The sequence below is a fragment of the Tachyglossus aculeatus genome, chromosome 7 (genome assembly GCF_015852505.1).
Source record: "Tachyglossus aculeatus isolate mTacAcu1 chromosome 7, mTacAcu1.pri, whole genome shotgun sequence".
Lineage (NCBI taxonomy): Eukaryota > Metazoa > Chordata > Mammalia > Monotremata > Tachyglossidae > Tachyglossus > Tachyglossus aculeatus.
The window spans coordinates 21035290-21061112 of record NC_052072.1 but is presented as its reverse complement, the minus strand read 5'-3'; the positions used below and the strand labels follow the sequence as shown (position 1 = coordinate 21061112).

Genomic DNA, 25823 nt, shown 5'->3' with positions numbered 1-25823 from the left:
CCATATGCGCACCACCTGCTGGGAAAAAAAAAAATTCTCCCCTTGTTTGTTTTGAAGCTACAGTGCTACCTTCCAACTTCAACGGGTGACTCCCTGCCCTGGTGATGTGGGATTTGAACATGATTGATCTGTCCACCACCTTCATGATTTTGTTCATTTCCCCCAGGGCCCCTCTTAACCTTCATCTTTCCAGACTGGAGTTCTGTTTTCATACAGAAGCTGCTCCGTCCTCCCAATCACCTGGGTGGCCCATTTCTGAGCCGCCTCCAGCTTTATCACACCCTTCCTTAAATGGGCCTACCAGAATCACACGCAGTATTCCAGCACTGGGCAAACCATAGCTTTATCTCATGTCGAAACTATGTCTTATGTTTGTTTTCAATATCCTTCCAGATGAGACTCGGCATCTGTTGGCTTTTTTGCAGCCACCACACATTGGGCCAATGATTTGAGGGAAAAATATTTTCCCCAAATCTGCCCCTCCTTTCTCAGTGCCCTAATGTTGAGGCACTGAGGATCCAGGATGAAGCAGGCCAGAACCAGGCTCTCCCTCATACGCACTCTGGGCTGGAGGTTTCCACTCTCTCCAGCCAGGGCTGCAGGAGCCGCCTTCTGAGTGAAGTTACAGTGGCTAGACTGTAGGTATCCTTGAGGACAGGAATTATGTCTCCTTGCTCTACTGTGCTCTCCCAAGTGCTCTGTGCACAGTGGGTCATGAAGGAGAAGGAAACCTGAATGGAGCTTGGTTCCTGTAAAAAGAAAAAGTTTGGGAAAGGCTGTTTGGTGTGGCACTTATTTGAAGAAGCAACCCTTCTGGGCATTGGTTGAAGCAAAGGGAGAGTATCTCTATCTATGTGGAATGGGCCAGGGAGGGGCTCCAGTACCTAGCTCTGCTCCTTGGAGCTGGAAGAACTGGGGCTTGGAGGAAGATCCAAAATGGTGGGGCCCCCCCAGGAACCTGTGGGGGTGATCTAGACTCTCTGGCTCACCTCTGTCCTTCCCACTGCACAACATCCCTCACCACCATTCACAGATTGTGAGTCCCTCAAGGAACAGGGTCCATGTTGAATTCCCACCAGTGTACTCTTTCCCAGTGCTTTGTACAGTACTCTGCACACAGTAATAGCTTCATAAAGACTACTACTACTAATGATAATAATAATGATGGCACTTGTTATGTGCTTATTATGTACCAGGCACTGTACTAAGCACTGGGGTGGATACAAGTAAATTGAGTTGGATATAGTCCCTGTCCCAAGTGGGACTCAAGGCCTTGATCCCCATTTTACAGATGAGGTAACTGAAGCACAAAGAAATGAATTGACTTGCCCAAGATCACACAGCAGACAAGTGGATTAGAACCCAAAAGTACCCCAGCAGCAGGATTCCGATTAGAAAATACTTTTACTTTCACTGCTTCAGGAAACTCTCAATAAATAATATGGATTAATTGGTTGATTGATTAGTTGGAGTTCCTGGGTCTCCCACCTAAGGGTGATATTCACCTGGTTTAAAGTTTGCACTAAATTTCATCCATGTGGTGCTCTGGAATCTGAATTTCACTCTAGTAGGTTCTGCTGAATAATTTAATTTTACTTGACACACAGGGATCCAGGGCCCCTTACATGCAGGAGAAAGATTTATGTTCAAAAAAAGTCATGCAAATCAGGGCTGAATTGGACCCAGGTTGATGCTGGTCAAGAGTCCTGCCACTTAATTTATAAGAGGAAAGCAGCTTGAGAGTGTCCATTTCTGATCCAAGTGCCCGGCCCTGAATTTTTCCAGCCTGGAGAGTCGCTTCCATTTTTGCACCCGGTCCCAGGAGGGAGTGTGTGATGTCAGCACTCCAGCACTCTGCCGCTCCTCTCTAGTTTCCCACAGACCAAAGCCTCCTGGCATCTCTCCTGCACCAGACTGTGGCCACTGACCCTGTTTCCTCCCTGTGACAGATGGAAGCTGTTTCAGTGGCCCAGCTTTGAAATACTGCGCTTACCCTTTGGCTTGAAGGGGAATTTTAATGTTTTCTCCCCAGAACAAACGGCAAAGTTCCAGATTTTCTCTCTATCCCATGTGGAAACGAGGTGGCAGGTTTGATAATGACACAGTGAGTTGATCTAAGACCTGTGGCTTCCAGACACTCTCTGATACCTCCTTTTTCTCACCCCCCTTTTCTTTTTCTTCTTCTTCCTCCTCCTCCTCCTCCTCTTCCTTCCCCCTCCTCACTCTCCTCCTCTTCTTTGCCCCCTCCTTGTTCTCTTCCTCTTCCTCCCCCTTTCCTTCTCCTCCTCTTCCTTCTCTCCCTACCCCATCAGGATGTCTGCTTCTGCCTCTTCTTTTCAGAAGTGGGAAAACCAGGTCTCAGAGACAACTGATAATTGGTGGTATTTGCCAAATTCTTACTTTTGCTAAGTCCTTACTATGTATCAAGCTGGGCTAGATGAAAGCAGATTGGACACAACCCCTGTTCTACACAGGGCTCACAGTCTAAGGAGGAGGGAGATTAGATACTTGATCCCCATTCTGCAATGAGGAAACTGAGGCAAGGAGAAGTTAAGGGACTTTCCCGAGGTTGCACAGCAGCCAGGTTTAGAATCTAGATCTTCTGATCCCAGATAATAATAATAATAATAATTGTGGTATTTGTTAAGCACTTACTATGTGCCATGCACTATACTAAGTACTGGGATGGATACCAGCAAATCGGGTTGGACATAGTCCCTGTCCCACAAAGGGCTCACAGGTTTAATCCTCATTTTACAGACAAGGTAACTGAGGCACAGAGAAATGAAGCGACTTACCCAAGGCCACACAACAGGAAAGTAGCAGAACCGGGATAAGAACCCATGACCTTTTGACTCCGAGGCCCATACTCTATCCACTACGCCATGCTGCTTCTCCAGTTCTGTGTTCTTTCCACTAGGCTATGAAGTGACTTGCCGAAGGTCTCACTGAGCATTAAGAGTAGAGATAGGACAAGAACCCAAGCCTACTGTCTCCCTTTGCAGGTTTCTTGCCATTCCATCCCTCTGCTAGTGCTCCACAGAAGACTCCCCAAAGCCTGATGCTACTGCTTTTTTATGGTATAAAGCGCTTACTATGTGCCAGGCACTGTACTAACTGCTGAGATAGATACAAGCTAATCAGCTTGGACATCATCCCTGTCCCATGTAGAGCTCACAGTCTTAATCCCAGTTTTACAGATGAGGTAACTGGGGCACAGAGAAGTGAAGTGACTTGCCCAAGATCACTCAGCAGGCATTTGGTGGAGCCAGTATTAGAACCCAGGTCCTTTTGACACCCAGGCCCGGGCTTTATCTACTATGCTGCTTCTTCTACTACTGCCACACTCGCCATCAGCCCCAAATCCACTAGTAGCATTAGTTGTATTCTATTGTCATGCCTCTGAGAAACAAGGATCAGCATAGGCCCAATCCAGCCACCAGGCCTTGCATTCCTCTCTCCTGGAACAAACTGCATCCTTGCTCAGGCACTTGGGGAGCTGGAGCAGGATAATAACCAGCAAGAAGAAAACTCTCCTTCTCTTTCCTTCTAATCTTCAGCTGCTCACCCAATTAGAAAAGGCATCAGAAACCCTCCTTGCCAGCTGCCAGGGGGATGTCATACCATTAACCTCCAACCAAAGATACTCCTGGCAGGAGGAGGAGGAGGAGAAAGAGAAGGAGAAAGAGGAGGACAAAGAGGAGGAGGAGGAGGAGGAAACTAGGGGAAATCAGCAACATTTCAATCTCCTCCTTCTGCAAACCTTGCTTGGCTCCAAAAAGAGGAGTTTTTACTTCTGATCCTGGAGGGTGGAGAGTAATAATAATTACTAATAATTGTGAGTCAGTCAGTCAGTAGTATTTACTGAGCACTTACTGTGTGCAGAGCAATGTATTAAGGGCTTGGGAGAGTACAATTTAACAATATAACAGACATTCCTTGCCCACAGTGAGTTTGCAGTCTAGAAGGGGAGACAGACATTGATATAAATAAATCAAATTACAGACCTGTACATAAGTCCTGTGGAGTTGGGAGGGGGGATGAATAAAGGGAGCAAGTCACGGTGATGCAGGAGAGAATGAGATAAGAGGAAATGAGGACTTACATCAGAAAAGGCCTCTTGGAGGAGATGTGCCTTCACTAAGACTTTGAAGGCAGGGAGAGTAATTGTTGAATATGAAGAGGGAAGGCTTTCCATGCCAGAGGCAGGAGATGAGCAAGAGGTCATCTAGATTCATTCATTCAATCATATTTATTGAATGCTTACTATGTGCAGAGCACTGTACTAAGCGCTTGGGAAGTACAAATCAGCAACATATAGAGATGGTCCCTACCCAGCAACAGGCTCAGAGTCTAGAAGATGAGATTGAAGTACAGTTTAGAAGGTTAGGAGCAAAACGTGAGGACTGGGGTACCGTAGGAGAGTAGTGAGCTGAGGTTAGAGGGGGCAAGGTGATTGAGTGCTTTAAAGTTAGGTGCTTACTCTGTGTCTGGCACTGTATTAAGTGCTGGGGTAGATACAAGATAATAGGGTTGGTTTCAGTCCCTGACCCACATGGAGCTCGCAGTCTTCATCCCCATTTTACAGATGAGGGAACTGAGGCACAAGGAAGTGAAGTGACTTGCCCAAAGTTGCACAGCAGATGGGTGGCAGAGCAGGGATTAGAACCCAGGTCATCTGACTCCCAGGCTCATGCTCTTTCCATCTCTGCTTGCCCTATGAGCCCCAGGTGGGACAGGTACTCTGTCCTATCTGACTGTATCATATCTGGCACATTTCTGAGGATGCTTAACAAATACCATATTTATTATTATCAATGATATCATTATTATCATTATCACTATTCATTGGAGAAGCAACATGGCATAATGGATAGAGCACGGGCCTGGAAGTCAGAAGGTCATGGGTTCTAATCCCGGCTCCTCCACTTGTCTGCTGCATGGATTTAGGTAAGTCACTTCACTTCCCTATGCCTCAGTGACCTCATCTGTAAAATGGGGATTAAGACTGTGAGCCTGTGTGGGACAGGAACTATGTCCAACCCAATTTGCTTGTATCCACCCCAGTGCTTAGTACAGTGCCTGGCACATAGCATGCGCTTAACAAATATTATTATTATTATTGTTATTCTCCCCCTTCTAGACTGTGAGCCTGTTGTTGGGTAGGGACTATCTCTATATGTTGCCGACTTGTACTTCCCAATCACTTAGTACAGTGCTCTGCACACAGTAAGTGCTCAATAAATATGATTTAGTGAATATTATTATTATTATTGTTATTAGAAGTGAAGTAGGGAGGCCGGGGTCAGGACTCTGAGTTTAAAATCTGAGCCAGCCTCTGAGTGACCATGCCACAACAGCCAAATTGTTTGGTGGCAGGGAGCAAAGACTTTGCAGAAAATGTATGGCAAGTCAGAAAATGCTCAGACTGGATGCCAGGGAAAAGGTAATTAAAAGTAGGAATTCTTCCTTACCCCGTCCCTCCTTCCCTCCCATCCACCTCTGTATTAGTTCTGGGCTTCTCCAACAAACAATGTTGACTGACCGCGTCTTGGCTCCGGCTCTCTTGTGTATTTCTGGTTGGATTCTGTGGGGTTTGGGCAAGGCCAGAGAGCCTGTCTAGGGCTGGTTGGGTTTTGAACAAGACTACAGGACTACATTAAATCAGCCCCTGGAAGGTCCAGTGGATTTCTGGCCAACAAGTTGATAGCAGGCTGCTTCCCTGGGTGGAGGAAGGTTAGGGGAGGAAGGCAAATGGGGAAAAAGGGAACAGGGAGTTCTGCAGCATGACCTAATGGAAAGACTGCAGGGCTGGAAGTCAGAGGACTTGGGTTCTAATCCTGGATCCTCTGTTTGTCTGCTGTGTGACCTTGGACAAGTCATTTAACTTCTCTGTGCCTCAGTTTCTTAATCTGTAAAATGGGGATAAAATACCTGCTTTGCCATCTACTGATGTGGAATAGGCATGTGTCCAACCTGATTATTTTGCAATCTACCACAATGCGTGGCTTAAAGTGCCTAGCAATTATTATTATTATTATTATTATTATTATTATTGAGAAGTAGCATAGCCTAGTGGATAGAGAACAGGTTTGGGAATCAGAAGGACCTGGGTTCTAATCCCAGTCTGCTACCTGTTTGCTGTGTGACCTTGGGCAAGTTGCAACTTCTCTGTGCCTCAGTTACCTCATCTGTAAAATGGGGATTAAGACCATGAGCCCCACGTGGGACATGGACTGTATCCAACTGATTAGCTTTTATCTACCCCAGCATTTAGAACAGTAATAATCGCTTAACAAATGCCATTAAAAAAAATAAAGTCCCCGTTCTGCTGAATTGATACTCTTCTTCCCTCCCTCCCTCTCTCTCCTCATTTGGTTCTCTCCACCTCCACGTGCTAGAAAAGATAAGAAAAGGGACCAGGTGAGCTAGCTGAGCAAGCTAGGCAATGCTCAATCTCCATGCAGCTCTATAACCAACTCCAGTGTTCCAGGGGACCTGCTGGTCAGAGAAGGGAAGGAGTCACACCTCTTGGATGCAGGAAGCCCCTGAGAGAGCCCGCCCAGCCAGGGGAGGGGTGAGGGCCCCCGGGAGGCAGACTTGACTCTGTTGCCTGGATCATTTCTTCTACAAAAACGTTCAGGACGTGTCACCCCCCTCCTCAAAAAACTCCAGTGATTGCCCATCCACCTCCACATCAAACAAAAATTCCACCACCTTCCCCCCTCCTACCCCACCTCACTACTCTCTTTCTACAACCCAGCCCACAATTTTTCATTCATTCAATCGTATTTATTGAGCACTTACTGTGTGCAGAGCACTTTACTAAGCGCTTGGGAAGTACAAGTTTGCAACGTATAGAGACGGTCCCTACCCAACAGTGTGCTCACAGTCTAGAAGGGGGACACAGAGAACAAAACAAAACACATTAACAAAATAAAATAAATAGAATAAATATATACAAATAAAATAGAGTAATACACAATTACAATTACTCTCCCCCTCTTCAAAGCCTTATTGAAAGCACATCTCCTCCAAGAGGCCTTCCCTGACTAAACCCTCCTTTCCTCTTCTCCCACTCCCTTCTGCATCACCCTGACTTGCTCTCTTTGTTCTTCCCCATCCCAGCCCCACAGCAATTATGTATATATCTGTAATTTATTTATTTCTATTAATGTCTGTCTCCCCCATTCTAGACTGTAAGCTCATTGTGAGTAGGGAATTTATTATTTATAATAAATAAACAATTTATTGTTTATTGTTGTATTGTACTTTCCCAAGCACTTAGTATAGTGCTCTGCACACAGCAAGCACTCAATAAATACAATTGAATGAACTAATGGATGACTGTCCTGGAGGGGAGCTGAATGCAGTGGAACCCTTGTACAATGCTTAGCACAGTGCCAGCGCTTAGTACAGTGCCTGGAAATAGTAAGGACTTAACAGATATCATTAAAAAAAAAAACCAGAGGAAATTTACCCCCTGCAGGGTGATTCAGCTACCCGGCCTAGGTGGGCTGGACAACTTGCTCAGGATTGATTCGTGAGACAGCGGCAATTCTGCAAATCAAAGCCCCTTCTCCATTCCGGCCCCTGCCCTGGCTTGCCTCACTGCAGGGACAGTGATGCCGCCCAACTCATTCATAAGGTTTTAAGTGTTAGGGAGTATGTGCACACATGTGAGACTGCAAAGAGGTGTGTGTGCATGCATTTATATATGAGAGGGTTTGCATGCATGACTAAATGGAGTAGGAGTACTTATTAAGCGCTTACTGTGTGCAGAGCTCTGTACTAAGCACTGGGAAAGAGTGTACAAGTGTGAACTGGGTGCAGATCTTGCCCTTAGAGGGTCTTACAATCTATTAATGGAACCAATCAATAAATTAAAGGGTCCAGAATGAGGCCCCAGTCAAATACTAAGGGCTGGGTCACTCATTCCTGCTCCAATCATTGCAGGGAGGACAGGGCTCCGATGGAGGGTCAGCATCCTCTCGGGGCCACCGCTCAGGGCCCAGACAGCAGGGGCCGGGCAGCCAACAGCCCCCTGGCAGTGCCATCTGCTCCTGTAGCCAATGGCATGGCTCCAGGAGGAGCGCTGGGTCTGCCCCAGGTCAGGGGCTGGGGTGAACTGGTCTGCGCTCCTTCTGCCCCTGCTGCCCTCACTGCCCTCACTGCCCTCACTGCCTCTGCTGACCTCTGGAGTCCTCCTCTGCTCCTGCTCTTCCAGCTGGCAGGATGCCATCTATCTCTGACAGCCTGGAGCTCCTTAAAACTCCTCATCCCCAGGGGTTCCCTGTCCCGAGATGAGTCTAATTCTGCTTCCAGTCCTCTCTGTGGATGTGTGTTCAGAATCGCTTAGTACAGCGCTCTGCACCCAGTAAGCACTGTGCTCAAATAAATACAATTGATTGATTGAGACTAAAGCCATAATTTGACTTGGCAGCAAAAGCAATCAGTCAATCAATGGTATTTGTTAAACGCCTGTGGTTCATTCGATTCAATCATATTTATTGAGTACTCACTGTTTGCAGAGCACTGTGGTTGAGGGATGTTTTTGCACACTTGGGAGGAAGGCCCACAGGTATGTATGCATGAGTGGACATGTGTGCAACTAAGTGTGAATGTGAAAGTGTATGCATAGGTGGCATGCAGCGTGGCTCAATGGAAGAGCCGCAGACCTGAAAAGCTGGAGTTCCCGGGTTTGAGTCCCAGCTTTGACACCCGTTTCTTGTGTCATCTTGGGCAAGTCATTTAACCTCCTCACGCCTCAGCTTCCCCAGCTAAAAATTGGGGATAATACCTGAACTCTACCCCGTAGGGGTGTTGCAAGGGGTAAATAACTAAATAAGGTAAGGTGCTTTGGTAATAAAAAAGGCACGTCATAGAAATCCCTCTAGACTGTGAGCCAGTTGTTGGGTAGGGACCGTCTCTATATGTTGCCAATTTGTACTTCCCAAGCACTTAGTACAGTGCTCTGCGCACAGTAAGTGCTCAATAAGTACGATTGAATGAATGACTGAACTCTCTGTGGGTAGGGATTGTCACTTCTTATTGTTGTATTGTACTTTCCCCAGTGCTTAGTGTGTTGCTCTGTGCTCAGTAAGTGCTTAATAAATACAAGTGAAGTGGAAATGAAAAAAATGTATGTTTAAGTGAGAGGGTGTGCATGTGTGTGCATTTGTGTATGTGTGACTGTGTGGGCCAAGCAGGTGCATGGGCTCAGGCGAAGAAGTAGAAAAGGAAAGTAGGGGGTTGGGGTTGGGGTTGGGCGAGGGGGAGAATGGAAAAAAGGAAAAGAAACTGAAAATAGGTAAAATGAGGAGGATGATAACAATAATAAAATCTTTTCTTTTTCCAGGCTGAATGTGAGCTGGAGTAAGGCTGAGGGGATTAATCTCTTAAAAAATAAGTGCTGTGCGAGGAGACAGGCCGTGATTAAGGTTTTAACTGATCAGTCTGCTTCTGACAGCGAACCAGCTATTATCTTAACGGAATCAAACGAACATTCAAAGCCGCCGCTCAGCCCCAAACATGAAAGGAGATGTCATCTGCTGGCAGTTGGCAAGCCGTAGGGAGAGGGAGAGAGGGGGAAAGGAAAAGAGGGAGAGAGGGAGAGAAAGAGAGAAATGAGGTCGTGGGGGTTGAGCTAAGCTCTGAGTAGGGTAGCCACTGAAGAAACTGGAGAATCCAGGCTCACCCTTTGTCAGCACTGCCCACCTCCCCACACACGGACTTCAGGACTTCCTTTGTTGACCCTGCCAAAGTATTTTATTTAAATTTTTTTTCCCTTTCCAATGATCTTGTTTTAAAGTGCTTATAGCTCCATATCCCTCAACATATAATGATAATAAAAATAAGGAGAGTAACAATAACAGCAATAAAATATTCATTCATTCATGAATTCAATTGTATTTATTGAGCACTTACTGTGTGCAAAGCACTGTACTAAGTGCTTGGGAGAGTACAAAAGAAACAATAAACAGACATGTTCCCTGCCCACAGTGAGCTTATAGTTGGGGGGGGGGGGGTACAGAAAAATTATACAAGAGAATGTATTAAAATATCCAAAATAAAACCAAGGGTAAAATTATCTGTACCAACAGATACAAACAGGTACTCTGACTGGAGTTATTTGGCTCCATTCCTGGTGAACCCAGATGCCCCTTTCCTCTGTGGCCAACAAGTATCCTGGTAGGGGCAGGTCGGGGGTGGTGTGGGGGTTGGGGGTAGGGGAGAAAGGGCCTCGGGCTCTAGCTCCCAGAGGGGAGGGGAAGTCAGATATCAGACTCTGGTCCCCATTGGATGGGAGTCATTAACTTCTCCGGGCCTCAGTTTCCTCATTTCCCCCTCTAGACTGTCAGCTCATTGAAGACAGGAAATATGTCTGTTATATTGTCATATGGTACTCTCCCAAGTGCTTGGTACAGTGCTCTGCACACAGTAAGCACTCAATAAATTCAATTGACTGACTCATCCCTAAAATGGGAATGTCATACCTGTTTTCTCTCCTCCATTCAATCGTATATATTGAGCACTTACTGTATGCAGACTACTGTACTAAGCACTTAGGAGAGTACAATACAACAATAAACAGACAAAGTCCCTGCCCACAATGAGCTTAGAGTCAAGATGGAGGGGAGAGAGATATTAAGATAAATAAATAATTACAGATAGGTACTTGAGTGTTGCGGGGCTGGGAGGGAGGAAGAATAAAGGGAGCAAGTCAGGGTGACACAGAAGGGAGTGGGAGAAGAGGAAGGGGCGGCTTAGACCGTAAGCCCTTGTGGAACAGGGACTCTGTCCCACCTGATTATCTTGTATCTCCTCTAACGCTTAATACAGTGCTTGGAACATAGAACGTGCTTAACAAATACCACAATTATTACTATTGTTAGTGTTATTATTATTATGTTCCAGCATGTTCCAAGCCCTCCTGTTTGTGTTCAGTCCTGACTCAGTACAACACAGGGGCTGGGGAGGATGAACATTTGAACGGATTTGACTCGGGATTCCTGAAGCCCAGAAAGCCCTTGTCCCAAGCCACCTGCTACTGCTGCTGAGGGAAGGTGAGCCTAGGTAAAGAGTGTCCATGGGAAGGCCTGATCCTCTGCCTGCAGCCTGGTGGGGCCTGGGAAGGGGAGAGAGGGTCAACTGTGGAGCACTGGACTGCCCATTTGACTATTAATGATGATGATTATGGTACTCGTTAAGTGCTTACTATGTGCCAAGCACTGGGGTAGATACAAGTTAATCAGGTTGGGCACAGTCTCTGCCCCACATGGTACTCACACTCTTATCCCCATTTTACAGTTGAGGTAACAGGCACAGAGAATGATAACAATAATTAATAAATAGGGTATTTATTAATAATTATATTGACATTTGTTAAGTGCTAACTATGTGCCAAGCACCGTTCTAAACACTGGCATCTTGTCTTGTCTTATGCCGTCAAGTTGTTTTCAACCCGTAGTGACGTCATGGACACATCTCTCCCAGAATGCCCCACTTCCATCTGCAATGATTCTAGTAGTGTATCCACAGAGTTTTCTTGGTAAAAATACGGAAGTGGTTTACCATTGCCTCCCTTTGCACAGTAAACTTGAGTCTTTGCCCTTGATTCTCTCCCAAGCCACTGCTGCCCGGCACAGGTGAGTTTTGACTTCTATCAGAATGGCTTCTATTCACAAGCCAGGAATGAAATGGATATGCCTCTGCTTGACTCTCCCTTCTTCAGTCAAGACTGGTAGAGTACTGGAAACTCTCCAGGTGTGGCCCTGAGAGGGGAAACACTGGTGTAGATACAAGTTAATCGGGTCAGACTTAATCCCTGTCCCACATGGGGCTCACACTGTTATCCCATTTTACAGTTGAGGTAACTGAGGCACGGAGAAGTGAAGTGACTTGTCCAAGGTCACACAGCAGACATGTGGGGGAGTGGGGATTAGAACCCAGGTCCTCTGAATCCCAGGCCTATGCTCTTTCCATTTCTTCTCTTGCTAGTTCTTAGTTTTCCACTCATTGTATATACACTGTCTGAGGGGTGCCTACATTTAAGGGGTGAGAAGAAGGAGACAGTGAAGCAGGAAGGGCAGAACCATGAAACAAAGGCCAGAGAAAGTTGCACGGAAGATTCATTGATTAGATGGGGAGCCCTGAGAGGGCCAGAGACTGCGCCCAACTCAGTAATAATAATAATAATAATAGCTTTGTTGAGCATTTCCTATGTGTCTAGGACTGTACTAAGCCCTGGGGTAGAACATGATAATCAGGTCCCACATTCATTCATTCATTCATTCATTCATTCATTCAATCGTATTTACTGAGCGCTTACTGTGTGCACAGCACTATACTAAGCGCTTGGGAAGTACAAGTTGGCAACATATGGAGACGGTCCCTACCCAGCAACGGGTGCATGGAGCTCAAAGTCTAAGTAGGAGAGAGAACAGGTATTGACTCCGCATTATAAGAACTCAGGGAACTGAGGCCCAGAGAAGTAAAGTAACTTGCTCAAGATCACACAGCAGACACGTGACAGAGCCAGAATGAGAACCCAGGTCCTCCGACTCCCAGGCCTTTGCTCTTTCCACTAGGCCACAGTGCTTCTCTTAGCACAACCTCAGCTCTTGAGGAGTTTTCAATTTAGTGTGTCAAGGGCCTCCCCAACCCTCCTGATTGAACCTTGCCAGGCCCTAGGGGGTGCCCTGCATCTGGCCTGGGGGCCAGGGGAGCTCTTGAGGAGAAAGGCAGGAGTTGCTCACCAGGTCAATTTCTCTCTGGGAGAGGCCAGCCGCCCTCAAAGCTATTCACTTGGCACCAGCTCCTCTGTGCCAGGATGGTCCTTGGCAGCACCAGGGTTATGACTCCCCCATTACAACGTCAGATTTATCATTGGCAGGTGTGCCGCAGGATGGTATATTATCCGGAATTATGAACTGTAACAGGATAATCTCTCTAATGTAATTCAAGTTCTCGACATGGCTTATGGCTCCTTAATGTACCTCAGACTGAAGAATTACAAGACACCCCCAAGCCCCCCAACCTTGTCAAGCCCTAAATGATTTAGGCAATTGCCTGAAGCCAGATCTTGGCCTCTAGTCATAACTCAGCCCATTTTGGTTAATACTATGGGCAAAGAGTTTCCTTGTTTCTTTTCCTATGGCACTTTGTATCTGTCTTTTTCTTTGGCTCGCTCTCTCTATCTCACTTGGTCTCTGGCTCCCTTTCTCTGCCATTCTTCCATACCCATCCCTGAACACTAGGTAAGTTATATGACACCAGTTTCCCCTCCCTGGCCCGGTTCACCAGCTTGGTGGCTATTTCTTCTCCATCCAAAGAACCTCTCTCTCCCCTCTCCCTATCAGCTGGGAGGAGTGGCTGTTCCAGGAGAGCCGACCCATCCTGAGGGAAGCGTTCCTCAGGCTGGACCAGAAGCCTGGATTGTTGGTTCTTCCGGGATCCAGAGAAGAAGCTGACAATCTCCAGAGGGGCAGGGATTGGCGAGGGAGAGGACATGCAGATGACAACTTTCCTTTTTGACTGGGGATGGGGGTCCCAAGGGCTGGTTAGAAAAACAGGGTGATGGGGAAGAAAGGGAAGTACATGTACGTGCACACAAACACACACACACACACTCACACACACACTCACTCCTCTAGACTATAAACTCATTGTGGGCAGGGAATGTGTCTGTTATATTGTTATATTGCACTCTCCCAAGTGCTTAGTACAGTGCTCAGCACACAGTAAGGGCTCAATAATTACGATTGAATGAATGAATGAAGGATACCTGTAGAGTGGGAGCAGAAAAATTTGGTGCTCAAGGGTGGTGAGAGGGAGAGACAGGGACCAGGTAGAGCCAAGGAGACCAATGGGGAGGAGAGACTTGTCTAGAGGGAAGCCAGGCCACAAGGCACAAACAGCAGGCTGGATTAGTTTTACAGAAGTGATGGGCACAGTTGCCACAGGGGAGAAGGGGAAACCCAGGGCACTTCTGGGGCACCCAACAGAGCTGTGGGGATACCCTGCATCTCAGTCAAATTGCCATGGTGATGAGCATCCCTGCCACCTCCCTTCTTAAGGGGCAGGGTTCCCATACCCACAGCAGCAAGGGGCAGGTTGGCAGTGCACTCCTTGCCTCAGATAATTAGAACAGTTCCCCAATCTGGGTCTCTACTTTGGGGGAGAACATAGGGGAAGATCCCATCAGGGTCTAGGAAGACCCTGCTTCTGGGAGAAGTCCCAAGAGGGGGTAAACTGGGCTCTGAGGGTGAAGGCCAGTTATGAGCTGGAATGTACTGCACCCAGAGAAAAGGATTTTAGCAGAGCCAGACTGGGGTCAGGGTTGGGATCTCTTGTCTGATCCCCCCAGGCTTCTTACTCTAGCTGCTGTGAAAACAGAAAGGGGTAGAATCAGCCAGTCAGTCATTCAGTCATATTTATTGAGCACTTACTGTGTGCAGAGCACTCTACTAAGCATTTGGGAGAGTACAATATAATAGACTGTAAGCACAATGCCAACAGGGAATGTCTGTTTATTATTATGTTGTACTCTCCCAATCTCTACTGTGCTCTGCATGCAGTAAAATCTCAATAAATGTGATTGAATTGAAAGAATGAACATTCTCTGCCCACAACGAGGGTCAGGTGATTCTGTCCAGGGGACCCACAAGGCTCCGGGCTTCAGCCTCATGAGAAGCAGCATGGTGTAGTGGATAGAGCACCAACCTGGGGAGTCAGAAGACCATGGGTTCTAATCCTGGCTCTGCCACTTGTCTGCTGTGTGAGACTTGAACAAATCACTTGACTTCTTTGTGCCTCAGTTACCTCATCTGTAAAATGGGGATTGAGACTGAGCCCCACGTGGTACCGGGACTGTGTCCAACCCCATTTGCTAGTATCCACCCCAGAGCTCAGTACAGTGCCTGGCACATAGTAAGTGCTTAACAAGGAGTCAGAGTTCATGGGTTCAAATCCCGGCTCCACCAATTGTCAGCTGTGTGACTTCGGGCAACTCAACTTCTCCGTGCCTCAGTTATCTCATCTGTAAAATGGGGATTAATCAATCAATCAATCAATCGTATTTATTGAGCACTTACTGTGTGCAGAGCACTGTACTAAGCGCTTGGGAAGTACAAGTTGGCAACATATAGAGACAGTCCCTACCCAACAGTGGGCTCACAGTCTAAAAGGGGGAGACAGAGAACAAAACCAAACATACTAACAAAATAAAATAAATAGAATAGATATGTACAAGTAAAATAAATAAATAAATAGAGTAATAAATATGTATACATATATACAGGTGCTGTGGGGAAGGGAAGGAGGTAAGATGAGGGGGATGGAGAGGGGGCCGAGGGGGAGAGGAAGGAAGGGGCTCAGTCTGGGAAGGCCTCCTGGAGTAGGTGAGCTCTCAGTAGGGCCTTGAAGGGAGGAAGAGAGCTAGCTTGGCTGATGGGCAGAGGGAGGGCATTCCAGGCCCGGGGGATGACGTGGGCTGGGGGTCGATGGCGGGACAGGTGAGAACGAGGCACGGTTAAGACTGTGAGTCCTCCGTGGGACCACCTGATCACTTTGTAGCCTCCCCAGCTCTTAGAACAGTGCTTTGCACATAGTAAGCGCTTAATAAATCCCATTAAAAATACCATAACAGTTATTACTATTATCATTATTATTATCCGGGAGAAAGCCCTCCCTACTGCTCCCTTGTCCCTTCCTCCCCACTGACCCCTGAACCTCCCTTCCCGGGCCTTTTTCTTCCCAGCCGGCTTTAACTCTGAGGTTCCTGGGACCCATCACCACTAAGGGGCGCTGGCATTTCTTTCTCGTGCTGTTCCCGTTCAGGTCTATCTCAGTCTCTCCACTTTCTCTCAAAGTAGAGGCGTGAGGCTTGGGCCTGGGTAGGAGTAATGCTTTCTTCCAGAGCATCCCCAGAGGGTGGGAATAGATGGCAAGGTTTCTGTCCTTTCACTCGGTTCCACTCTTGTACATATTTACTATTCTATTTATTTTGTTAATGATGTGCTTCTAGCTTTACTTCTATTTATTCTGATGACTTGTCACCTGTCCACATGTTTTATTTTGTTGTCTGTCTCCCCCTTCTAGACTGTGAGTCCATTGTTGGGTAGGGACCGTCTCTATATGTTGCCAACTTGTACTTCCCAAGTGCTTAGTACAGTGCTCTGCAAACAGTAAGTGCTCAATAAATACGATTGACTGACTGAATGAATGAACATCGCTAAAATTGGCCCTTTCCTCTCCATCCTGACTGCTACCATATTAATCCAGGAGCATTTATCCTATCCTGCCTTGATTACCGACTGCATCAGCCTACTTGCTGACTTCCCAGCCTCCTGACTCTCCCCACTCCAGTCCATACTTCACTCTGTTGCCCAGATCATTTTTCCACAAAACCATTCAGTCTGTTTCCCCACTCCTCAAGGACCTCCTCATCAAATAGAAACTCCTTACCACAGGGTTTAGAGCACTCCATCACCTTTCCCCCTCCTACCTTACCTCCCTGATTTCCTACAGCAATCCAGTCCGCACACTTCACTCCTCTTATGCCAACCTACTCACTGTACCTCACCAACCTCTCTCCCACATCCTGTGTCTGGTCTGGAACGCCCTTCCTCTTTATATTCACCAGACATTGCTCTCCCCACTTTCAAAGTCTTGTCAGAAGCACATCTCCTCCAAGACAAAGCCCTCATTTCCTCTTCTCCCACCCCGATCTGTGCCGCCCTTGAACTTGGATTTGTACCCTTACTCATCTCTTCCTCAGCCCCTAAGCTCTTGTGTATATATCCATAATATTTATATTAACATCGAACTCCCCCTCTAAACTGTAACTCGTTGTGAGCCCGTTGTTGGGTAAGGAGCGTCTCTATATGTTGCCAACTTGTACTTCCCAAGCACTTAGTACAGTGCTCTGCACACAGTAAGCGCTCAATAAATACGATTGAATGAACTGTAGGCAGGGAAAGTGTCTACAGACTTGGTTATATTGTACTCTCTCAAGCTTTTGGTATAGTGCTCTGCTCACAGTAAGTGCTCGGTAAATATGATTGACTGATGGGCTGATTAAGGGGCTTTCAGTTGCACTCATTGTCCCTTTGGGCAGCTTGGAGAGGAGCAACCTGCCCCCAAGAGGGGGCATAGTGGGTACCAGCCCAATGGGCCCTGCAGGGAGAACTCTTCTGAGCCAAGGCAGCTTTGGGAGGACCACAAGCCTGGGATAGGATTCACCCCCACTAGACTGTAAGCTCATTGTGGGCAGGGAAAGTATCTACCAACTCTGTTTGATTTTTATACTGTGCTCTCCCAAGGGCTTAATAATAATTATTATTATTACTGTGGTATTTGTTAAGTGCTCACTATGTTCCATGCACTGTACTAAGTGCCAAGGTGGATACAAGCAAAATCGGGTTGGACACAGTCCCTGTTCCACCTGGGACTCACAGTCTTAATCTCCATGTTACAGATGGGGTACCTGAGGTACAGAGAAGTTAAGTGATTTGCCCAAGGTCACACAGGAGACAAGAGGAGGAGCCGGGATTAGAACCCCAACTCCTAGGCCTGTGTTCTATCCTATAGGCCACAGTGCTCTGCACATAGTAAGTATTCGATAAATATGACTGATTGATTGATTGATGGATGGATTGATCAATTGATTCTGGGAAGCATTTGGGCCTGCACTTGCTATCAGATATCATCATCATCATCATCAATCGTATTTATTGAGCGCTTACTGTGTGCAGAGCACTGTACTAAGTGCTTGGGAAGTACAAGTTGGTAACATATAGAGACAGTCCCTACCCAGCAGTGGGCTCACAGTCTAAAAAGATATCTAGGAGACCGGGGGAAAGGAGAGACAAAGCAGGCCTGAGCAGTGCCAGCTGCAGGAAAAGGCTGCCCACTTATGTGGTGACATCTCTCCCCTCTCAAGCACCCCTCTCCAGGGACAGACCACCAGCATACCTATTTTTTAAAGAAATTTAAATGTCATTTATTAAGTTCTTACTATGTTTCAGGCACTTTACTAAGCACTGGGGTAGATACAAGCTAATCCACAAGCTGTCCCACATGGGGCTCACTGTAAAAATCCCAGTTTTACAGATGAGGTTACTGACGCCCCGAGAAGGGAAGTGACTTTCCAAAGTCACACAGCAGACAAGTGGCAGAGCCGGGATTAGAACCCAGGTCCTTCTAACTCCCAGGCCCCTGCTCTATTCACTAAGCCACACTGTTTCTCAGGTGATTGTGACTGTGTCCCACCTGATGATCTTGTGTATCCCAGTGTTTAGTCCAGTGCTTGGCATCTAGTAAGTGCAAAACATATACTACAATTACTATTCAGTCAAATTTATTGAGTGCTTACTGTGTGCAGAGCACTGTGCAGAGCACTGCAGAGCACTTGGGAGAAGACAATATAACAGTAAACAGGACCATTCCCTATCCTCTAGGCTCCTGTTTCCTCAGTGAGGGACGGCTCCCTGGCGGAACGGCTGTGGTGACCCCTACTCCCAGCAGGGTGGGGAGGCCTCAGTCCAGAGGAGCAGCAATCCCTCAAAATCCCTTCGCTCTTGGAGGGTAGCCATCACATTTACTACAAAACTCACCTATGTTGGAGGGGATCTCCCATGCCACCAGGGTGGCACTCCTGGGGGAGCTTTGGGGACATTTCCCTAGTTGCAGATGTGAGCCTGCCCTGGGCAGCCCCCAGACACAGCCTAACAATCCCTAGGGCTAGTGGATAGAGTACCGGCCTGGGACTCAGAAGGACCTGGGTTCTAATGCCGGCTTGTCCCCTTGTCTGCTGTGTGACCTTGGGTAAGCCACTTCACTTCTCTGTGCCTGTTACCTCATCTGTAAAATGGGGATAATGACTGTGAGTCCCTTGTGTGACAGGCACTGTGTCCAACCTAATTAGCTTGTATCCACCCCAGTGCTTACTTCAGTGCTTGGCACATAGTAAGCCCTTAATAAATGCCACTGAAAAAAGGGGCACCAGGACCATCTGCCCACTAAACCTGTTGGAGTGGAGTTGTGTGTGCTGGCATGGCCATGGGCCCCTGCTCTGTCCCCTGGCTTGCTGAATCACTCGGGCAAATAGCTGAACCTCTCTGGACTGAATTTCAGGGATTGTGTCCAACTTGATTTGCTTGTATCCACCCCAGCCATATGTACAGTGCCTGGCCCACTCTAAGGGTTTAACAATGATCATTATTAGGGAAGCAGTGTGGCCTGGTGGTTAGGACATGAGCCTGGGTGTCAGAAAGACCTGCATTCTAATTCCAGCTCCACCACTAGTCTGCTGTGTGACCTTAGGAAATTCTCTTAACTTCTCTGGGCTTCAGTTTCCTCAACAGTAAAATGGGAATTAAATACTGCTCCCTCCTACCTCAACTGTAAGCCCTATGCGGGACAGGGACTTTGTCCAATCTGATTAACTTGTATCTACCCCAATGCTTAGAACAGTGCTTGATACATAGTAAGTGCTTAACAAATACAATAATAATAATGTCACTTAACTTCTTTGGGCCTCAGTTTCCTTATCTATAAAATGGGGATGATATATGTTCTCCCTTCCCCTTAGTCTATGAACTCCATGTTGGACAAGGACTGTAACTGTTCTGATTGCACTGTATCTACCCCAGCATTTAGCGTTTAGTCCAGTGCTCTGCACACAGTAATCGCTCAATAAATATGTTTGAATGAATCGTATTAGCACAGTGTTTATCATAGAGCTTGGCACATGGTAAGCACTTAACAAATAGCACAATTATTACTATTAATTCACCTCAGTTATCTCCCTGCTCCAAGGAGGCTTCTGTTGAATGACTTCTGTACCTCCCAGAAACCAGAATATCCATGAGAGGCTCCAGCCCTGAAAAGGGGGTTTATTAGAGGATGGAGGAGGGCCTTCTGCACTCCTGGGGCAGTGGCCAAGTCTGGATCAGCGTCCAAATCCCAGCAGACCATCCCCAAGGGCCCAGGGTCCAGCTTTCAGGGAGGCCTGGAGGGAAGGGGAGGAGGGGGAGGAAGATGAGGAGGAATCCGATCTCTGAGACTGGGGGAGGGGTCTGGGATGAGGAGCAGGAGAGGGGAGAGGGGCAGGGGGAGAGAGGCTTGTGGTGGCTCCAGCACAATAGTCCTTTATTTGGGTCTGCTTGGTCCAAAGTGAGCCATCCAGAGGCCCCTGGGCTGCACACCTGCTGGGGGTTAACTCTCTATGTTCCCGCTCAGAGGGACCAACAGCGGCAAGCTCCAAGTTCATTAATTATTTAATTAATTCAATCATTCATATTTATTGAGCAATTACTGTGTGCAGAGCACTGTATCAAATGCTAGGGAGAGTAAAATACAATAAAATGGCTTAGTGGATAGAGCCCAGGCCTTGGAGTCAGAAGGTCATGGGTTCTAATCCCAGCTCTGCCACTTGTTTGCTGTGTGACCTTGGGCAAGTCCCTTCCCTTCTCTGAGCCTCAGTCACTTCATCTGTAAAATGGGGATGGAAACTTTGAGCCCCACATGGGACAGGGACTGTTTCCAACCCTATTTGCTTGTACCTAACCCAGCACTTAACACAGTGCCTGGCACACAGTTAGTGCTTAACAAAAACTACAGTTATTATTATTATAAGCAGACACATTCCCTGCCCACAATGAGCTTACAGTGTAGAGACAAGCTTAGAGGTTGTTTTTTTTTATGGTATTTGTTAAGCGCTTACTATGTGCCAAGCACTGTTTTAAGCACTGCAAGTTCTAAGTTCTTTCTGAGTATCAGGGCCAGATACACTCCAGTGCCCACTCCTGCACTCCTGACCCCCTCCCCTCAGCCCCAGCCCTGACCCTGAGAGCAGGATGGGGCCACGGCTGCCTTGACACCAACAATTGTGCCAGAAATCACCAGGGGCAAGTACCAGGGCCTGGTTGGGTTCTGTTGACAGGCTGGGGCCAGGCCCCTGATCGTTCCAAGTTGATTACAAGCTGCAGACAGGGGCCAGAGGCGCACTGCCTCCCTCCTGCCCACACCTTCCTGCTGGAGGACAGAAGATGGGGCCCCTTCGTTAAGCCTCCTCTAGGCATGCCCTCCCATCCCTGAGTCAGGGAGCCCCTTGCCCCATCTTGCAGGCTCCTTGAATGCCCCGGATTGGGAGGGAGGTGGAGAAAGCATCCAGTGGTGAAGAGAGAAGCATTGCAGCCTAATTTCTAGACTCTGAGCCCACTGTTGGGTAGGGACCGTCTCGATATGTTGCCAACTTGTACTTCCCAAGCGCTTAGTACAGTGTTCTGCACACAGTAAACACTCAATAAATACGATTGAATGAATGAATGATAGAGCACATTCATTCATTCATTTATTCAATCGCATTTATTGAGTGCTTACTGTGTACAAAACATTATACTAAGCACTTGGGTGAGTACAAAATAGGTTTGGGAGTCAGAAGGACCTGGGTTCCAATCCCACTCTGCCACTTGATTGCTGTGTGACCTTGGGCAACTCACTTCACTTTTCTCTGCCTCAGTTAAAATGGGGAGTAAGATTGTGAGCCCCATGTGGGCCATGGACAGTATCTGTGACCTGATTAGCTTGTTTCTACGTCAGTGCTTAGAACGGTGTCTGACACACAGTAAGTGCTTAACAAATACCATAAAAAAGCATGAAAAAGAGCTAAGTTTTGTCTGATGGATCGCTCCTTTCACTGGGTCCAGCAGCCCACTCGCCCACCCCCAGCCCCCAGCCCCCGGCCCCCGGCCCCTGGCCCCTGGCCCCGGGGCACAAGGAGGTCAGGAGGAACTGCACCTGCCCCACGGCCCCAGGCCGGCCCACCACACAATCGGGGTTTGTGCCTTTCCGCAGGGCCAGCCCGGCCCAGGCTTCCAGCCAGCCTGCTGATCCCATAAAATATTATTTGTGTTTAAAAATTCCGGTAATTGCCTATGCACCCGCTTTTTCCAAGCCCCATGCCAAGGGCAGGAAACTCGCAGCCCGTCCGAGGTTATTTTCATCATGCAAATTCCCATTTCGGTAAACAGGAGGAGCTGTGCAGGGGCCCAACTCGGGAGTGGATTCTGGTTTGGTGGGAGGCAGAGAGGGGGCCAGGGGGTCCCCCAGGGCCTCCAGGCCCACACTGCCCTCCAACACCCACAGAACTATCTGGTAAATTGCCTCAATTCTCCACTGCGTGATGTCAGTGGAGACCTGCCCTGCCTCTGACCCCATCTGGGCAGCACCATCGCCCCCAGTCCCTTTCCACCCTAGTTCCTGGGGCTGAGGCCCAACTGGGTGGAGGATGATGGAGCCAAGGGCCCTCTGGGAGGAAGAGGCGTTCAAATTGGAGATTCCAGGTGGGTGCTGGCACTGCCCGGCCTCTCGTCTCCTGGCATTAGCCCCTCCAGTCCTATCCCCATCCCCAGCAGAGGCATGAGCCAAAAAGCCAGGAAGGAGCCCCGAGGCACCACCCCACCCTGAAGCACTTCTCTGCTCCGCTCCAGCCCAGTGCCAATTCTCTGTCAGCAGAAGGGAAATGGGGATAGGAAGGCAGAAACACACATTCCTGGGAACAAGGGGGGAATTCCATTTCTTGTTCACAGGAAACAGGAGTCAATGACCTGCAACAGAAGATGCTTGGGTTGGATATAAGGAAGGACTTCCCAGCGATGAAGATTGGGAGTCACTAAGTTGGTTGGCCTAGGATGGTTGTGGAAAGGCGGTAAGGGATTCTTGAAGACAGGCACGGAGAAGAGATAGGCGTTGGATAGGATGATCTCAACAAGGCCTAGCCAGCCTAAACGTGTTCACGATTCTTTTTCTGAATCCGTGGGATGAGAGGAATCAGGCTTCATCACTAGCTCCTCATGAGGGGTCCCTTCAGCCCTCCTCTCCTAACTGTTTGGGAGAGGAACAGGTGGAGGGCTAACCACTGCCACGTGGGTGCTTAGCACAAATGCATGACCTTCTGGATAGAGCATGGGCTTGGGAGTAAGAAGGACCTGGGTTCTAATCCTGGCTCCACCACTTGTCTGCTCTGTGACCTTGGGCAAGTCACTTCACTTCTTTGTCCCTCAGTTTCCTCATCTGTAAAATGGGGATTAAGACTGTGAGCCCCATGTGGGGCAGGGACTATATCCAACCTAATTAACTTGTACCTAACCCAGAGTTTAGAGCAGTATATGGTACATAGTGCTTAACAAATACCATTAAAAAAATGTAAATGGCAGGCGAGGATGGCGGGGGGCAGGAGCAGCAGGAGCCAGCTGGTGTCTGGGTGCCAATCAATTCTCTGGCAGCCTCTTTCGGGGTCTGGAAACTCCCCTTCATTTCCAAGCTCCCTGCCAGAGAATAATAAGGTGAGGGTCTTCCCTTCTGAAAGCTCCTTCTCTTCCCCACCTAAGTAGAGCATTCACAGACCACCCCTGCCCTAGAATGATGCCCACTTCCCATTTGGAATGCCTGCTCTAGACCAACCACTTTCCCAGGGTGCCCTCCCTTCAGTGCCCTGTATCAGCCTCAAGCAGGAAAGAAATCAGGTGGAAGTCAAGTCAAGATGAGGGCCCAAGTAATAATAATAATAATGGCATTTATTAAGTGCTTAGTGAGAAAGAGAGAGCAAAGGTTGGGGGGAGGAATGGGAAGGAGAAGCAACATGGCATAGTGGGTACAATATGGGCCTGGAAGTCAGAAGGACCTGGTTTCTAATTCCGGTTCTGCCACTTTAATGGAATTTATTAAGCACTTACTATGTGCAAAGCACTGTTCTAAGCGCTGGGGAGGTTACAAGGTGATCAGGTTGTCCCACGGGGGGCTCACAGTCTTAATCCTCATTTTACAGATGAGGTAACTGAGGCACAGAGAAGTTAAGTGACTTGCCCAAAGTCACACAGCTGGCAATTGGCAGAGCCTGGATTTGAACCCATGACCTCTGACTCCAAAGCCCGTGCTCTTTCCAATGAGCCACGCTGCTTCTCTAGTGGAAGCACTTTGCTGCTCTCCACTGCCCCTTCCCCCAAGCCCTCCTTCCCAACCAGCGGCAGGATAATCAGCAGCAGCAGCAGCAAAAGCAGCAGCAGAAGCAGCAATGATGGTGGTGGCCAAGGTATTTATTATTTAGAAGCAATATGGCCGAGTGGAGAGAGCATGGGCCTGGCAGTTAGAGGTTGTGGGATCTAATCCCGATTCCCCTATATGATTGCTGTGTGACCTGCGTAAGTCACTTCACTTCACTTCACTTCTCTGTGCCTCAGCTGTCTTGTCTTTTACCGTCAAGTTGTCCCCAGCCTGAAGCGATATCATGGACATATCTCCCCTAGAACACCCCACCTCCATCAGCAATCATTCTGGTAGTGGATCCATAGAGTTTTCTTGGTAAAAATATGGAATTGGTTTCCCATTGCCTTTTTCTGTGTGGTCAACTTGAGTCTCCGCCCTCGACCCTCTCCCTCTTACAGCACAGCTGAGCTTTGACTTGCAGCAGATTGTCTTCCACTCACTAGCCACTGGCCAAGCTAGGAATGGAATGGACAGGCCTCTGCTTGACTCTCCCTCCCATAGTCGAGACTGGTAGAGTCCTGGAAGCTCTCCAGGTGCGACCCTAAGCGGGGGTGCCTCAGTTACCTCATCTCTAAAATGGGGATTGAGACTGTGAGATCCATGTGGGACAGGGAGCACCAGAGTGGGAGAGGGGGTAGAGACAGCACCAGAGAATTATAGCATAATTCCCAGAGCCTAGATCATATCAACGCATCCAGCCATCTCTAACACTTAGGTACTTCCTTTTGCCAGTCTTCCACACTAATGAATACACATTTATACAATTGCACCTTTGATTATTCGATTACCATTTGCCAATACTTTTCTCTCCTTGTGGGCAGGGAATGTGTCACTTTTTTGTGGTATTTGTTAACAGCATATTATATGCCAGGCACTGTACTAAGCTCTGGGTTATATACAAGGTAATTGGGCTGGACACAGTCCCTTGTCTCCAAAAGGGCTCATGGTATTAGTCCCCATTTTACAAATGAGGTAACTGAGGCACAGAGAAGTGAAGTGCTTGTCCAAGGTCACAGATCAGAGAAGTGATGGATGCGGAATTAGAACTCAGGTCTTCTGACTCCCAGGCCTGTGCTCTTTCCACTAGACCATCCTGATTCTTGGCATGGTAGTTTGTGTCTGCTCATTTCCCTTATTAGATTGTAAACTTCTTTAAGGAAGGACTGTGACTTCTGTTTGCCCTTCATTTCCCCATCTGCCCTCCTCCCCTGTGTCTCAATTATGCATTCATTCGGCTGTGTACCCTTTAAGCACTCTGATACTCCCCCCAGCCCCATAGTACTTAGGTAAACATTCTTACATTCTACTTTTTCCCTAATCCCTAATCTATTTTAATGTCTGTCTCCCCCTGCAGACTGTACACTCCTTATGGGCAGGGATCATGTTGTATTTTCTCAAGTGCTTAATTCAGTGCTCTGCACACAGTAAGCATTAAATAAATGCCTTTTTTGAAAAATGGTGTTTGTTAAGTGCTTACTATGTGCTATGCACTGTACAGAGCACTAGAGTAGAGTAGATACAAGTTAACCAGGTTGGACAAAGCCCATGACCCATATAGGGCTCCCAGTCTCAATTTTACAGATGAGGAAACTGAGGCACAGAGCAGTTAAGTGCCTTGCCCAAAGTCACATGGCAAGCAAGTGGTGGAGCTGGGATTAGAAAGCAGGTCCTTTGACTCCAGGCCCGTGCTCTGTCCACTAGCCCACACCGCTTCTCTACCATTAATTGTAGAGCACTCAGCACTCTGTAGACACTCAGTAAATACTATGGAT

General features: G+C 47.8%; 1 protein-coding gene and 1 non-coding gene across 2 annotated transcripts in view; both read right to left on the bottom strand.

The window, feature by feature from the left end:
- IRF6 (interferon regulatory factor 6) overlaps positions 1 to 25823 on the bottom strand; it is a 235657-nt gene that overhangs the window by 114634 nt on the left and 95200 nt on the right. The window lies entirely within an intron of this gene.
- On the bottom strand, positions 24465 to 24602 carry LOC119931035. The gene has a single exon (XR_005451904.1). It is a non-coding gene; the product is annotated as a small nucleolar RNA SNORA7 (small nucleolar RNA).